The sequence below is a fragment of the Eumetopias jubatus genome, unplaced genomic scaffold, assembly GCF_037043125.1.
Source record: "Eumetopias jubatus isolate StellerSeaLion01/CBP00866 unplaced genomic scaffold, mEumJub1_p1.0 scaffold_2, whole genome shotgun sequence".
NCBI lineage: Eukaryota > Metazoa > Chordata > Mammalia > Carnivora > Otariidae > Eumetopias > Eumetopias jubatus.
The window spans coordinates 20,522,318-20,539,603 of NW_028274808.1; the positions used below are offsets into that span (position 1 = coordinate 20,522,318).

Genomic DNA, 17,286 nt, shown 5'->3' on the forward strand with positions numbered 1-17,286 from the left:
TTTAAAGAGAAAAAAACTGAGACGTAGAGCAATTAAATAATAGCTAATTAGTAAAGCATCAAAGAATTGATCTGAGGCAGTTTTGGTCTAAGACCTATACACTTAAACACTTCCACTGAGCTGGAACTGCACCACCACCCTGCAAATAATGCTTTCGTTTATTAATCTTGTCACACTGTCTAAGGTAGTGATCAGGACCATGGGCTTTGGTTTTCATGCCCAGTCTGCCACTTACTAGCTGAGTATCCTTAGACAAATTACTTTATTAAATAAATATCCTTGCTTCATTTTCCTTAATTTAATACTGAACTTTTACATGATTGTCATAAGGGTTAAATTAGATAATGTTTGCAAAGTGTTCAGCCAGTGTAACCACACATTAAGGCTCTTGTACATGGTTCTTATTAGAATTATGTCTACTTTCTAACATAAATTTTGTCCTCAAAGATAGAATGCATTTAGAATGTTTACAGTCAAATGAGAAATTTTCAAAGAAGAAGGCAGATTCCCTTGTTTCAGAATTGAAGAAGAGTCAACAGCCAAGATTTAGCTGTAGTTGGAAAGTTTTGCCGATCTCGAGTAGCACTTTCATCTAGTTCTTTTATTTCGGGGCACGGGAAATACCCTTACTGGAGTGTTTTTAAACTCTTTTTTGCTGCCAAAAGGCAGAAACACAAACAATGCACTCCTTGTAATCCTTGCCTCAAGAGATCTGTGAACACAATGAAGAAACAAAGAACTGGCAAGAAGCACTATGCTGGACCAGTTCAATACTACACTGTTTTTGGAGTGAGGGGAGAAAAGTGCAATTTCTTCCATGAGAACAGCCAATGCATATTATGCTGGTGAAAGTACTTAAACACACAGAATAGAGACAGAACATAAAAAACAGCAAATTGTTTTAAGAAAAGAACGAACTCCTATGGGAACAAGATGCTCTGGTTTAATTCTGTATCAGGAGAGCAGAGATTAATGCTGAGAGGGAATGTCTAGCACAGGGTCTGGCATGGAATAGGTAAGGAGGTTAATTAACATTTACAGATAAGGAATAAAAGAATTTTCTACACAACCACCAAAACCTTCTTTCAGGAAAGACAATTACATATTTGCTTTGATTTGTTCTTGGACGTATGTCTTACTCAACTATAGTCATAAAGAGAGGAAGTTTGTTTATAGAAAACTATTGCCAACATTTATAACTATTTGCTCTATTAATATATATTTCAAAGTTTAAAATTTCGTGAAGAATAAAATTATTTTCTCTTTTGAAATTAGTAAACTTTGCAACTCTTTGCTGAATAATTCTGAAGACTGCTGAGTGTGCAGATCAGCAGAAATGATGGATACAAACTAGATCAGATAGTTTTTGTTCCCTAAAAAAACATTCTAAACCTGGTGATTGCGATGGTCGCTTTTGTGTGCCAACATGGCTAGTCAATGGACCCAGATATTAGGTCAAACACCAGTCTGTCACTTTGAAGGTATTTTTTAGATAATATTAACATTAACATGAAAATCTGTAGACACTGAGTAAAGCAGATTACCCTCCATTAAGTTAGTGGGCATCATCCAATCAACCGAAGGCTAAAAAAAAAAAACTGAGGTCTAAGGAAAAGGGAATTCTGCCTCTAGACTATCTTTGGACTCAAGCTGAAACATCAACACTTTCCTGGGTCTCTAGCCTGCCAGCCTATTCTGCAGATTTCAAACTTGACAGCTCCACAATCACATGAGCCAATTCCTTAAAATAAATCACCCCTATTTATATATACATATATTACATATACATACACACATAATATACATACATACATATATATACACATATACATATACAAATACACACACACACACACACATATATATATAAATATACACACCCTATTTGTTCTATTTCTCTGAAGAACCCAGACTTACACAACAACATTTATTTAGCTTATAGTTTGTGAGTTGGTAATTTGAGCTACCTTCATCAGGATAGCCCTGACAATCCTGGCCAGACATAGCTGACCTTGGTTGATCACTCATACAACTGCAGTCAGCTGCATGGTTAACCGGGGACTGACTGGTTTAGGATGGCTTAACTGGGATGACTCATCTCTGTTCCACAGGGCCTCTCATCCACCAGCAGGCTAGATAGGGTTTATTTACATGGTGGCTGGTCAGGTTTCCTAGAGAAAACAGAAGCATGCAAAGCCTCTGGAGGCCCAGGCCTGGAATTTGCACAAATCACTCCTGTGGCATTCTGTTGTCCAAAGAGAATACAAGGTCCGACCAGATCCAGGAGGGAGCCAAATATGCTCTACTTTCTGATGACAGGAAGTGCGAAGGGATTGTGGCAATTTGCAATCTACAACACAGCCGAGTTGAAGCTCACAGAGTGTTAGTGGATGGGAGACTACTGCTGCAGCGGTTAATTTCCATATACACTCTGAAAGATGAATGAGATGTTACACTTGACCTAAAGGAGCTTATAATAAGTGAGACTATGGCAGGGGTAAGAATAATAGTAATAATGGGGAACAGTGATACATGCAATAAATGAAACTATGAAAACCCTAAAATGGGAAATTTAAATTAGGTCAAGTAGACAATAAGACTTCCTGGAAGACATAACACTTGAATGATTATAGTTAGAGAAGTCCATGATAAACTAATATGTATACCTGGAAGAATATCAAATTTTCACTTAGGTAATTAGGTTAGAAAATATTTCATTAGTAACTTTAGACAGTGATGAATAGAGCTGGTGTTTGAGTTAAAATGAACTGAGTTGTATGCTTGGCTTTGCCACTTACTAGCTAAAAGAACTTAGAAGTAAGTTTCTAAGAGAAACTTATTTGACCTTTGGCAGTTTCAACAGTGCAATTTAATAATATATGTTGCATACTGCTCAAGTTGATCATATAATTTAAGTGGCAGAACTATGAAAAATCAATCCTACATTAGAATCAATGTATTGTATCAACTAGCATCAATTATTGTATCAATTATCATCAATTAGGTATTATACATAAAAGTTTTATGAATATTTTGAGTCTCACAACAAGTTTACAAAATACAGTATATGGGAAACAGAGGCATGGGGAGTTTGCGTGGCAGTTCAGGCTTACACAAGAGAGCATGCCTACACTGACATATCCAACAGAATTACAGAGATGGGAATTGAGTCAAGGGTTCCTCTGAAGCCATTATGGCAGATTCAGAACAATTTGACAACATGCTGAATTGTTTTTCTTCATTAATACCCTCCATTAACAGGACTTTTTTTTTTTAACTTAGGGAGAAGTGACTACATTTAATCCTACCACTTACAAGAATAGAAACAATTTCTTCCCATTGATCTTCTGGTTGTCTTAAAAAAAAGTTAACTTCAGGACTCCCATTTGACTACAACATGGCTCTCAACATGAAGATCTACCTGTGGGAGTTCTCTTGGGCTGCAGAGCCCAAATAGATATGAGGAGAATTCAGACAGATGCTGATCCCACAAATGGAACTAAAGTCTAATGCATACTATAGGTTTGACATGGTTATTATATTCCAATTTTGACCCTCTGGCTCTTTCATCTCACCAGTCTGTGTGTGGTTGGGATATTATTCTATAAGGAAGTGCTTAAACTGAAGAAATACCAGACTCACAATAAATAATCCAAATAAAGTATGTCATGATGTTTATATTTGGCTCTGTCTACTGAGAATTGATTAATAGCACTTTGGCCCTGTTGATTCATCACCTGAGCATGTTTATTTAAATATATTCCCTCCTCCTTCTTTCACCTCCAGGAATCATTTTTTTCACTATCTCCCATATGCATACTTTTATTCTTTTTAACACAGCAATTACAAAGAACTAGTCATAACTCCTATTTCCCCCACGTATGGTTATAGAAATACTAGATATGCACACTGGTAAAATAGTAGATACAATATCTTTAAATCTTTTTGAAGCACATTGATGAGCTGGCAAGAAAGTAAGAAATATTAAGAATTATAAACCTAAGTCAAACCAGAGACCTGGAAAGTAAGCAGAGCACTAAAACCAAAACCGAGTTGTGACTATTGGACTTTTGCCAAACTCAATGAACCTTAGCTACAACTTTTATAACCTGGTAGGTAGGTGGAAAAAAATAGAAAGACAAAGGCCAAGGCTGACTCAAGAGCCCACCCAGCTCTTCAAAGAGTGGGAATCTTGAAGTTCAGAGAAAAGATTAATCATAATACATAAAATTAAAAAAAAAAAGTGCCCACATTTTCTATTTGGAACATTCCCCATTACAGAAGTCAAAGAGAGAGCAGACATCTGATCTCTTTGCTCCTGGGAAGCTAGAGCAGAGGCACATAACCAAGGATTGACCAATCAGAGCTTCTGCCCAGGTCTAGGATCTTGAGAAAGTGATGCAAAGCTTGGAGGATGGTAGAGATTCTGTAAAGCCATGGTAACAGTACTGTTAATAGCACAGCAGCCTCAAGGAAGCAGCTATTCAAAGCTGCCTGGTTTCACTGGGTTCCTGCATATTTTGAATATGGTTCTCAAGACTTGTAATTGATTCTTTTAATATTACTTCTAGTAAATTTATACTTAAATTAGCCAGAGTTGATTTCTGATATTTGCAAATGTACCTCATTCATATGCTCTTCTCCAAACTCAGAAATTAATACCAAAGCCAGAGAATTCTAACTGCATGATAGGGCACCCAGGAAAGCCTAAATGTAAATAAAAAATGGTAATCTGACCTAGGAATAAATCTAACCAAAGAGGCAAAGGATCTGTACTCAGAAAACTATTAAATACTCATGAAAGAAATTTAGGAAGACACAAAGAAATAGAAAAACGTCCCATGCTCATGGATTGGAAGAACAAATATTGTGAAGATATCAATGCTACCTGCAGAGCAATCTACACATTTAATGCAATCCCTATCAAAATACCACCAACTTTCTTCAAAGAAATGGAACAAATAATCCTAAAATTTGTATGGAACCAGAAAAGACCCCCAAATAGCCAGAGGAATATTGAAAAAGAAAAGCAAAGCCAGTGGCATCACAATTCCGGACTTCAAGCTCTATTACAAAGCTGTCATCATCAAGACAGTATGGTCCTGGCACAAAAATGACACATCAATCAATGCCACAGAATAGAGAGCCCAGAAATGGACCCTCAACTCTATGGTCAACTCATCTTCGACAAAGCAAGAAAGAATGTCCAATGTTAAAAAGACAGTCTCTTCAACAAATGGTGTTGGGAAAATTGGACAGCCACATGCAGAAGAATGAAACTGGACCATTTCCTTACACCACACACAAAAATACACTCAAAATGGTTGAAAGACCTAAATGTGAGATAGGAGACCATCAAAATCCTCGAGGAGAACACAGGCAGCAACCTCTTCCACCTCAGCTGCAGCAACTTCTTCCTAGAAACATCGCCAAAGGCAAGGGAAGCAAGGGCAAAAATGAACTATTGGGACTTCATCAAGATAAAAAGCTTTTGCACAGCAAAGGAAACAGTCCACAAAACCAAAAGACAACCGACAGAATGGGAGAAAATATTTGCAAATGACATATCAGATAAAGGGGTTGTATCCAAAAATCTATAAAGAACTTATCAAACTCAACACCCGAAGAACCAATAATCCAATCAAGAAATGGGCAGAAGATATGAACAGACATCTTTCCAAAGAAGACATCCAAATGGCCAACAGACACATGAAAAAGTGCTCAACATCTCTCGGCATCAGGGAAATCCAAATCAAAACCTCAATGAGGTATCACCTTACACCAGTCAGAATGGCTAAAATTAACAAGTCAGGAAACGACAGATGTTGGCAGGGATGCGGAGAAAGGGGAACCCTCCTACACTGTTGGTGGGAATGCAAGCTGGTACTGCCACTCTGGAAATCAGTATGGAGGTTCCTCAAAAAGTTGAAAATAGAGTTAACCTATGACCCAGCAATTGCACTACTGGGTATTTACCCCAAAGATACAAATGTAGTGATCCAAAGGGATACATGCACCCCAATGTTTATAGCAGCAATGTCCACAATAGCCAAACCATGGAAAGAGCCGAGATGTCCACCAACAGATGAATGGATAAAGGAGATGTGGTATGTATATATACAATGGAATATTATGCAGCCATCATAAAAACCCCAAAATCTTGCCATTTGCAATGACATGATGGAACTAGTGGGTATTATGCTAAGTGAAATAAGTCAATCAGAGAAAGGCATGTATCATATGATATCACTGATATGAGGAATTCTTAATCTCAGGAAACAAACCAAGGGTTGATGGAGTGATGGGATGTGGGAGGGATGGGGTGACTAGGTGATGGACACTGGGGAGGGTGTGGGCTATCATGAGCACTGTGAATTGTGTAGGACTGTTGAATCACAGACCTGTACCTCTGAAACAAATAATACATTATATGTTAAAAAAAAAAAGAAGAAGAAAAAGATAGAGGAAGAGAAAAATGAAGGGAGTGGGGAATCAGAGGAGGAGACGAACCATGAGAGACTATGGACACTGAGAAACAAACTGAGGGTTCTAGAGGGGAGGGAGGTGGGGCATGGGTTAGCCTGGTGATGGGTATTAAAGAGGGCACATATTGAATGGAGCACATATGCAAACAATGAATCATGGAACACTACATCAAAAACTGAAGATGTAATGTATGGTTATTACCATAACATAATAAAATAAAATTTAAAAAAAAATGGTAATCTGGAAGAAGGTTTTCTCACAATTACAGTTGTTGTAGATCAAGGATCTGTCCAAGGTTCTCAACTCCATTATAACTCTGTGACTTTGAAAGCCTTGCTGTGATCCTAAACTCCCTGCTTTTTATTTTCCTAAACTCTCATCCTTCTATGACTCATGACCATTCCAATAAACTCTCTTGAATCTTCATGGTCCAGTCACACCCTGACTAATTCACATCAAGAAGAATTATGATGCTCATTTTCCAAATCATAAAACTGAAATTAGTTTAGTAGCTTGACAGAATTATCAGTGAGGAACAAAAAGCCTATATCTTAGTCTTTCACAGTGAATGTTGCCTTGTGGTACTAATAATTTGTTTCACTTTGTTTTCATAGAGGGATTTTCATTCATTTTTAAATAAATACACATTCAGCACCTGTAATGAACCCAGTACTTTGCTGTATGTTCTAGTTGATATAAAGAAATGGCCTTCCTACTGTATGGTGATTAACATAACATAATAAAATTAAATTAAATTAAATTAAAATAAAATAGAGGGAAAAAAAGAAATGGCCTTCCAACAGGCAAGACTGTATTAAGAATATCTTAATTTGAATGCTGGTTTATCTGTTCACTCTGCATGAATTTGGACAAATTTTCTAATGCATTAAGCCTCAATTTCATTATCTGTTAGAGATGATTCATTTGCCCTGTCTGCCTAACAGGATTGTTAGGAAGGTCAAATAGTAACTGTTGCCAGGAAAACAATAAAATGTTCTTCTAGCAACTTGGAAACAAGAAAATTAAGATCACTTTCCAAAAATATTGTAACACTTATGTGTGAAGTCTAACAAAGCTGAACTCATAAAAACAGAGGATAGAATGGTGGTGAATGGAGGTGAGGGAATTGGGGAGACATTGTTGAAGTGTACAAACTGGCAACCAGTAGATAGATAAGTCCTGGAGATCTAACGTACAGCATATAAACTTCAAAGTTGTTATGATTTAATGGGTTTAGGGGATTATTGGTCTGACAATGATGGGAATAACTAAAGGGGAAAGACTAGTGAAGAAGTTATTGTAAGAATCCAACTACAAAGTTATTTAGGACTTGAGTAAGGTTGTTTGTTTGTTTTCTGCCCTGTTCTTCTCCCTTCTTCTGGGAATAAGGCATCACTTCATGTGGAGAACTGTTTCTCCTGCCTCTCAATCCTGTATGTCTAGTAGAAGTTGATGTAGTGGTATTCCATCTCTGCTTTCTGCTCATTGGTCAAGGATTGGTGCATATGATCCCAACCAAGGCAATCAGAGTCCTTCAGTGGGATTTTCCAATTGATTCCTACCTGAAAGTAAAGCCAATCATCTTCTAGTCAGAATTGAATTGAGCAGCTTAATCATATGGCAAAATTTTCTCAATAGTACTGCTGAATTCTAATCATCCATTGTATGAACTGGTTTTGCTCCATTTGCTGCTTGCTTTGGTCACTCTGCATACCACTACACAACACCCACCTCCATGCCTCATACCAATGCAAGGAATCCCAATTATTTCCAGTTCTCAACTGACAGGTCACAACTTGCAACTGCTCGTCCATACTCATTTGAGACATTATAGTTCCAAATATTCTTTTTCAATTTTTATTAAGTCTGATACAAATTGATATTTCACTCTAAAATCTTTTCAGTGGCTAAATATTCTAATTCAGTGGCTAAAAATTCTAATTACACCAAAAGAAAGTGAGGAGTAAGCCTGTTTGACACTCTTAACTTCTTTTTAATTCTTCTATTTCTTACTTATTCCCTACCACTCCCGCAGTCACAAACATCTTTCTTTTTATTTACTCTAATGATAAAAAAAAGCCATTAGCAAATTTTTTCTCCCTTAACCATGCATAAAATATTCCCAGGACTTCAAAATTCCAAGCACCAGCATTCCATACAGGAAATTCTTGAACATATGACAAACTGTAGTATGGAGTAGTCCTCATCACCTAGAAGAGTATCTCACAAACATTTTGGTCAGAAGCCCATTACCCATGGGGCGCCTGGGTGACTCAGTCAGTGGAGTCAGACTCTTGATTTCAGCTCAAGTCATGATCTCAGGGTTATGAGACAGAGCCCTGCATCAGGCTCTGCACTGGACATGGAGTCTGCTTAAGATTCTCTCTCCCTCTCCGTCTGCCCCGCCCCCCAACTCTCTCTGAAAAAAAAAAAGTCCATTATACTCAGAAGTTAAATACCTCAAAGAACTTTTGTTTATTTAATTTATACTTATTGGTATTTACCATATTAAAATCAAAATTAAAAGTTAAAACTAATAATTTTTACTAATTCAGTTTATAACAATAATAAATTAATTACATATTAATATAAGCAACATACTTTTATGAAAAATACCTTCCAAAACAAAAGAGAGCAGTGAGAGGAGCCCATTGTTTTCACATTTTTCACATTTCTTTAATATCTTGCTTAGTAGAAGACATCTAGATCCTCCTATCTGCTTCTCTGTTCAGTCTGTTATAGTACCACTCCACTGTATACTCAGAAGAGAACAAGAAAAAGGCAAATGAACTTTAGATATTATTGTGAAAATTTTGACTTCCTGGATCCACTGAAAGGGTCTCGAGAATTTCCAAGGTTCTCCAAATCACAGTTTGAGAACAGCCAACCTGCAGTATGTGGGGATGGCCCAAAACCAAATTCTAAAATAAGAAAAGTTTGCTTTCAGCTCCCTTCAAATTCCTATCCCTTACTTTAGCACTTCAAATACCTGGTATCAGGTCCTCATTCTCTCTTCTGGTTGCCCAGAAATCCTTATCCTACTGTGACTCCAAGGTGGGGCTTCTCTTTCTCTAGGACCACACGTTCTCAACTTGCCAATTTCTTTAAATCAAAATATAATATATTCATTCTCTGATTATCCCCTGAGGGTCCAAATAGGTAACATGCTAATTTAATGAACTAAGTTGTTAACTGGTGGTAATCATTTAATGGCTCAGCCAACCTTCATACAATATCATATTTACACTCAATGCTTCAGTGTCTTCACCCAAAGAAGTTACTTACAGGTAAGTGTATCCAGTGGAAGGGTTTTTTTGTCATTTTCCCCAGATAATATTACCTCTTCTCCCTGTACTTGTACTAACTTTGTGCACAAGTGTGCTCTGAATATTGTCAGGTATATATGTGAGATATTTGAATAAATGCTTAGATTATTTTGCATCCCTTTGTAAGTGCCACTTTCAGTCATCGAAAGTACACAAAATCTAGACAAAGAGCAAAAGATACAAACTAAAAAGCAGAACAACAAAAATACAAATTCAGAAATAGGAAGAAATGCTGCAGCTCTGACATACAAAGATAAATAGTATCACTTAGCAATTTTCAACTTAATTTATTTTAAGAATAAAAATCAGTAGCATTTTTAAAATCATTTACAATATAAAAGTTCTTAAAATTATAAGCAAGACACAACTACTGGTTGGGAGAATGTACTACTTTGATATCTCATCTATCCAAAAAGAGGAGAAAATGGATCTGGGCCGGTTTCACTGAGTCACTTGAAACCCCAAAAAAAGATAAAATTGAGCTATTGACTTATGGTGTTAATGAGCATCAATTCACACATTGCCTCAAGATAATGAGGCTACATTCTCAGGGTGTAGGATGGGTAATTAATGCTTCCAATTACCATGAATTTTCAGAAGAAACAATGGTTAGGAACTGCCACAAGGTATGCTTTAAAGTTTGAAGTAGCCAAGGGAGAACACCCCTCAGAAAATTTTATATCACTTTCTGGGCTGGAAGACACAAACCAAACTATTTAGAAAAATATTTTAATTCCATGGGAAACAAAAATATTCTTTTCTAAAGTACCAGACTTATAGCATCTATTCAAGCATAACTAAAGGTTTCACAGACTCTAGTCCCACGTGGTGGGTCTGTTCTCCAGTAACTTGATCCATTTATAACTCCAGACTCTTTCCATGGATTGGCTTCTAATTTTGTAAAATCCAAATGTATAGCAATATGAAAATTCAGAACAGGCTCACAAGTTTTGCACTTCAGTTACCGAAAGGGATGTTGCCTTGTTAATCTCAAAGGATTGGCAGAGCAATTTTATCACATTTTTCTGAAAAAAATCTATACAGATTTAAGGTCGCGTTCTGGATTTAATTGAAGTAACCTTTTGTACAATCTAGCTTTAATGAAGTGCAATGAAGTTAAACTCCATGGGGGCCATTAATCTGAAACACTCCATTTAAAAACTACAAGGGGAGTTTTTAATAAACAGTGTGAACTAATGCCCATGTGGAAAGGTAATTGAGAGGGAACTGGTATCTGCGCCAGATTGTTATTAAACCCTTATCACAGGTAAAGCTAAAACCCCAAATGGCAAGCTGCCCTGTGATTTATATTGCCCTTCTCATCCTAACTTTAAAGGAAAGGCTACGTTTAATAATGAAAAAATCCTGTGACTAAGCTATAAAATAACTGAGCAATTACTTAGAATAATTTATACAGTGCAATACACTGACCTTGCTTTAAGCATAAAATCTACAAAATAACTTTGGCAATAAAACCATGAACTACTAAAAGGACTAAAGGTTTTAACAATTTTTATTGTGTGGTGCCTGGGGGGAACATAAATACATATTACACTCTAATCACAGGGCTTAAGAAAATTCATAATTTTTTTCTCTTAAAATGGCTTTTCAGAGAAAAGTTTGTTCAATTTGGCCAATTGCAAATCAAGAATTCCAATGTCCTTGCTTTAAAAGGATTACATATAATTTCTATAATATTTTTTTCTCCATGTGCGAATTCTGCCCAACTCTCTCTTTTAACTCCTAGCCATTGCCCATGGAGGAAAACTGGCAATAACTTTTCTGTATTACCTATTTAAATATTTACTCTTTCAAAATTAAAAAAAGAAAGCAACTGGGCTCTATTGCAATAGTAAGGATTGATGCTATCTCCCCAGCCCACTAAAGCAAGGACGCTTCTATTTCTGAATAAGAAAATAATACTCCACCACCCAGCAATCCACAATCAATGTTTCCACTTTCCATGGTGGCTTTCAAAAACAAAGTTCAGCTTTTACTCTGAACTGGCATCAGAGCAGCACATAACCAAGCATGACATATTACTCTAGCTTCCTTCGATTTCTCAATCACCGTAGCTGAACACTTTTTCTCTGAATGCTTTGAATTCATGAAATGATTCCAACAGATTGTCTTTCAATTGACTTCAAATTCCATGAAATCCAGTTGATTTCTGAAAGATTGAATATCAGTACATTTAAACCCTGCAGAATCCAATTGTCAAAGCAGCATCTTCTCTTAGGAATACAAAAACTCTACTCCTACCTTACTTTACCTCCAATAGGATTAGCTACTTTAGCTCCCAAATGAGAAAAAAAGACACAAAAAAGCCACCCGTCGATTGGCTTTACATAAACAGATGCTAAAGAAGAAGCTCTCAGTCAAAAATACTACCTGAATATTCCACCTTTATTACTTCTTGAACTGTAGGTGTAAGAGAGAGAGCTAGTGCTTGAAAGCAAAAAGATTTTAAGGTATGATGCAGTACATTATTCATCTTTGAAAAATATCTAGCAAAAACCCATCATCTGGAGGGGCAATAAAAGAATGGGAAATAAGATAGTGGCATAGGAAAACTTCTGGGAGTTCTAGCCCCAGTGAGGCCCTCCAGAAAATAAGCTCTGGGGACCTCAGGGAGGCATGCACTGAACTCAGGTTATCTGAGATAGAGGACTACCTGAGGTTGCACATGGTCACAGAATAAAGTGTGGAATACTGAAGAAAAAAAGAGAAAGAGAGAGAGAAGACAGTGACAAGATTCAGGACAGGGGCCTTTGTCTTGTTCCCAGAAGGCAGAATGAGTCTCAGAGAACAATACAGCTATGAACAAAAGTCTTATTCTTCACTCCCCCATAGGCAGCCAAATTCCCAGATGAACCCCACATTCTTCAGGATAGAAGGGAGGCTTTCTGAGTGGGAGAAGTAGCCACCTCCTTTCTGGACCAGGAAACTGCCTTAAGAGAGAAACTAAGATTCCACACATCTAATTTCATTATCTTGCAAAATTCCACTAAAACATCATGACAGGAACTTTTCAGGGCCAAGACCTACAAGGATGGAAAAGAAAGTGGGGTCAAAGTGTAGGCATGTTTAGAAGTCTATCTAGAAACCGATGTCTAGATTCCCACTCAAAGAGGAAAATGGAAGTGTAGTCTTTTGAGAAGATCAAATATACAAATGAGATAGTACAGGGTTCAAGATGGCATCAAAAGTAGACCTTGAACTCACCTCCTCCCACAATCACCACAAATTTATAACTACATACAATAATTTTACTCTGAAAAGGACCTAAGAACTAGGTGAACAGCTCCCACAACAAAAGACAAAAGGGACTCATCAAGAAGCCTTGCTCAGAACTCTACTTCAGATGTGGTGTGGTGACCCTGCAATTGGGAGGGATCCCAAAATACAGAACTCTCCCTTGAGGAGTGAAGAGATTATGCTCCAGTAAGACACCTCACCTTGGTGGCCAACGCTGAAAAGACAAGCCCCCAGTACGTCTGGTTTTAAAAAGCAACAGGATTAAGACCAAGAGAATCAGAGGGAATAAAGACCCCACCCTCAAAGGGCTCACTCACAAACTCAGTCACCCTGCAATACAGTGCAAAAGAAATGGCATGAAAAGCACCTATACCATATCAAAGGAGACCCACTAATTCATTTTAAAGTGGCTGCCAAAAGGACAGGAACCTGTAGGGACTTTATATATGGATAAAAGTAGGGACACCTGGGTGGCTCAGTCAGTTAAGCATCTGATTCTTGGTTTCTGCTCAGATTATGATCTTAGGGTCGTGAGACTGAGCCTTGCATCAGGCTGCATGCTCAGCACAGAGTCTGTTGGAGATCCTCTCCCTCTCCCTCTGCTCCTCCCCCATCTCATGCTCTCTCTCTCTCTCTAAAATTAAATAAATAAATAAATAAATAAATAGGGACAAAAGCCCTGGTAGACACCACTTTTGCATCTCATCCTAACTTGCTGGTGACAGAGCAAATGAGTGCCACTTTTGGAGCCTTCCCTCTAGCCTGCTAGTTCTAGAAGGCATGCTCTGCATAACCCATACCATAACAGGACTGGTTGAGCACTCTACGCCATGTCATCCCTGCCTAGCATCCAAGCCACAACCAGAACAGATAAGTGCCCCAAGCGCCATCTACCTGGTGTAGTAGCTGCAGCCCTATCACAACCCAGTGGGCACATGAGCCCACCTGAAGGACTTCCATAGAATGTCTGGCTCTGGTGGCCAAGGAGATTGCACTTCTGGGCCATATAGAACAGCTTCTACACAAGACTACTCCTTCATGACTGAGGGAGGTAGCTGTTTCACCTAATGCATATAGACAAACACAGAGAGAAAGGCAAAATGAGGAGACAGAGGAATATGTTCCAAACCAAAGAGCAAGGCAAATCCCCAGAAAAACACCTTAGTGAAATGAGATAAACAACCTGCCTGATAAAGAACTGAAAGTAATGGTCATAAAGATGCTCACTGATTTTTGAAGAATAGATGAATACAGCAAGAACTTCAACATAGAGATAGAAAATATAAGAAAGTAGCAAAGAGAAGTTATAATTGAAATGAATCATACCCTAGAGGGGTTCAAGAGCAGAATAGAGGCAATAGAAGCACAAATCAGTGAACAGAAAGACAATTTTAACTTTTATGCACACAACATGGGAACACCTAAATATATAAAGCAAATAATAACAAAAATAAAGGGAGAAATAGAGAGCATTACAATAATACTAGGGGACTTTTAAACCTAACTTACATCAATGCATAGATCATTCAGAGAGAAAATCAATAAGGAAACATTGGCCTTAAACAACACATTAGACTGATGGACGTAAGAGAAATATACAGAACATCCCATCTAAAAACCACAGAATACATTCTTTTTAAGCACACATGAAACATCCTCCAGGATACATCATATATTAGGCCACAAAACAGCTCTCAATAAATTAGAAAAGATAGAAATCATATCAAGCGCTTTTTCCAACTACAATATGAAACTAAAAATCAATTATAAGAGAAAAACGGGAAAAAACATAAACTCAAAATCAATTATAAGATAAAAACTAGAAAAACTCAACAACACATAACTATATAACCAACGGGTCAATGAAGAAATCAAAGAAAAAATTTAAAAATATATTGAGACAAATGAGAATGGAAACAGAACGTTCCAAAATTGTTGGGATGCAGCAAGAACAGTTCTAAGAGGTAAGTTTATAGTGATATAGGTCTACCTCAAGAAATAAGAAAATTCCCAAACAAACAATATAACTTAACACCTAAAGAAACTAGAAAAGAAAGACAAACAAAGACTAAAGTTAGTAGAAGGAAGAAAGTATAAAGATCAGAGTGAAAATAAATAAAATAGAAACCAAAAATTTGAAAAGATCAATGAAACTAAGAGCTGGTTGTTGGAAACATTAAAAAAAAAATTAACAAACCCTCATATAAACTCATCAAGAAAAAGGGAGAAAGCCCAAATAAAGAAAATCAGATATGAAAGAAAAATAACAACCAATACTACAGAAATACAAAGGATCATAAGATAATACTATGAACAAGGACCTGCCACCAAATTGGACAACCTAGAATAAGCCTGAATCATGAAGAAATAGAAAATCTTTTTTTTTTTTTTTTTTTTTTTTGAAAAACCGAACCTCAAAAAAACCATTTTAATTCCAACCTAACAGTGCCAGGTGCAATGTCTGGGGACAGACTCTGGGTACAATGCTGTGTGGCGACCACTCACTCACACACGGCTCTGAGAAGGCCCCCGAGGGGGACTTACCTTCAGGGGGTTGAGCCAAGGGGGGGAAGGGGTGGCCCCAGAACAGGGGGCAGGGGCAGGCAGGGGGAAAAGGTGCTACTTCTTGGCAAAGGAGATCTTCATGGCATTGTTCTGGGTGATCTTGAAGCCCTGCAGTGCGTCACGAGCAGCCCCTGCCTGTCCCTCATTGTCAAACTCCACAAAGGCAATGTCGTGCCGCCCAGGGATCAGTCGGACCTCCTTGAAGCCAGGGAACTGGTTGAAAAGCATGGACAGCATGAGCTCGTTGGTCTCCTCGGGCAAGTTGGTGAGGAATAAGATGTGATTTGGTGGATTTTCTGAAAGAGGCTGAGCAGGCGGCATCTGCCCCGGCATAAGCTGCTGCGGGGGCATGGCCCCTGGCGGGATCTGGCCAGGAGCCAGGCCTGGAGGTGGGATCATGCCAGGAGGCGGCATGTAGGGAGGCTGGCCAGGCATGTGGTGCATGATGCGGGGCGCCTGGGTCATCGGGGGCATGCCCGGGACAGGCCCCTGGACAGCCCCCACCACGGGGGCGGCTGCCCCACCCTGTACGGCCTTCTTGGCCTCTGGAGTCTCCTGGCTCTTGGGCTTCCTCTTCTCCCGCTTACGGTCCCGCTCCACAAAGGTGCCCTTCATCTTGGCAATGATATCCGAGTCAGTCTTGGCATACTGAATGCGCATGGGCTTGTCGTAGAAGGGGAAACCCTGCATGGAGCGCAGGGCATTGGTGGCGCTGCTGACCTCCTTGAAAATGACAAACGCCTGGCCCCTCATCTTCAGGCTTCGGGAAACCAGGATATCCAGGATCTGGCCAAACTGGGAGAAGATGGCGTAGAGGGACTTCTTCAGCTCATCCTTCTTGATCTTCTCGTTGAGATTGTTGATATAAATAGTGTGGTTGGGGCGGGTCTCGGGAACTGCCATGGAGAGAGATGCCGAGGTAGAGCAACAGAGCCGCAGCTCCCGCAAGAGCCGCCTCCTACGTTTCTGAGAGTCGACTACCAAAGCTTCCTCTCCTAGAAAATCTTAATAGACTGATTACTAGTAATGAAATTGAATCAGTGATTTTAAAAAATCCCAAAAAAATAAAAGTCAAGGTCCAGATAGCTTCACAGGTGAATCCTACAAAGCATTTAAAGAGTTAATATCTATCCTTCTCAAATTATTCCCAGAAAATTGAAGAAGAAAGAATACTTCCAAACTCATTTTGCAAGCCCAGCATTACCCTGATAACAAAACTAGACAAAGATACTACAAAAAAAAAGGTAGAAAAGAAAAAGAAAGAAAAAGGAAAGAAAGAAAGAAGAAAGAAAGAAAGAAAGAAAAAGAAAGAAAGAAAGAAAGAGAAAATTATAGGCCATTATCACTGATAAACATAGATGCAAAAATCCTCAAAAAAATGTCATCAAACCAAATTCACAATACATTAAAGGGATCATATGCTATGACCAAGTGAGATTCTTTCCAGGGATGCAAGGATAGTTTAATATCTGCATACCAATCAACATGATATACCAGTTTAACAAAACAAAGGATAAAAATCATATAATCTCAATAGGTTAAGAAAAAGTATTTGACAAAATTCAAAATCCATTCAAGAGCTCTCAACAAAGTGAGTAGAGAGGGAATGTGCCTCAACATAATAAAGGCCATATATGACCAACACACAGCT

The 17,286-nt window shown here is 38.2% G+C and overlaps 1 pseudogene; it reads right to left on the reverse strand.

The window, feature by feature from the left end:
* Positions 1–15,465: 15,465 nt before the first annotated feature.
* On the reverse strand, positions 15,466–16,625 carry LOC114206148 (U1 small nuclear ribonucleoprotein A pseudogene; annotated as a pseudogene).
* Between the last annotated feature and the right edge of the window lie 661 nt (positions 16,626–17,286).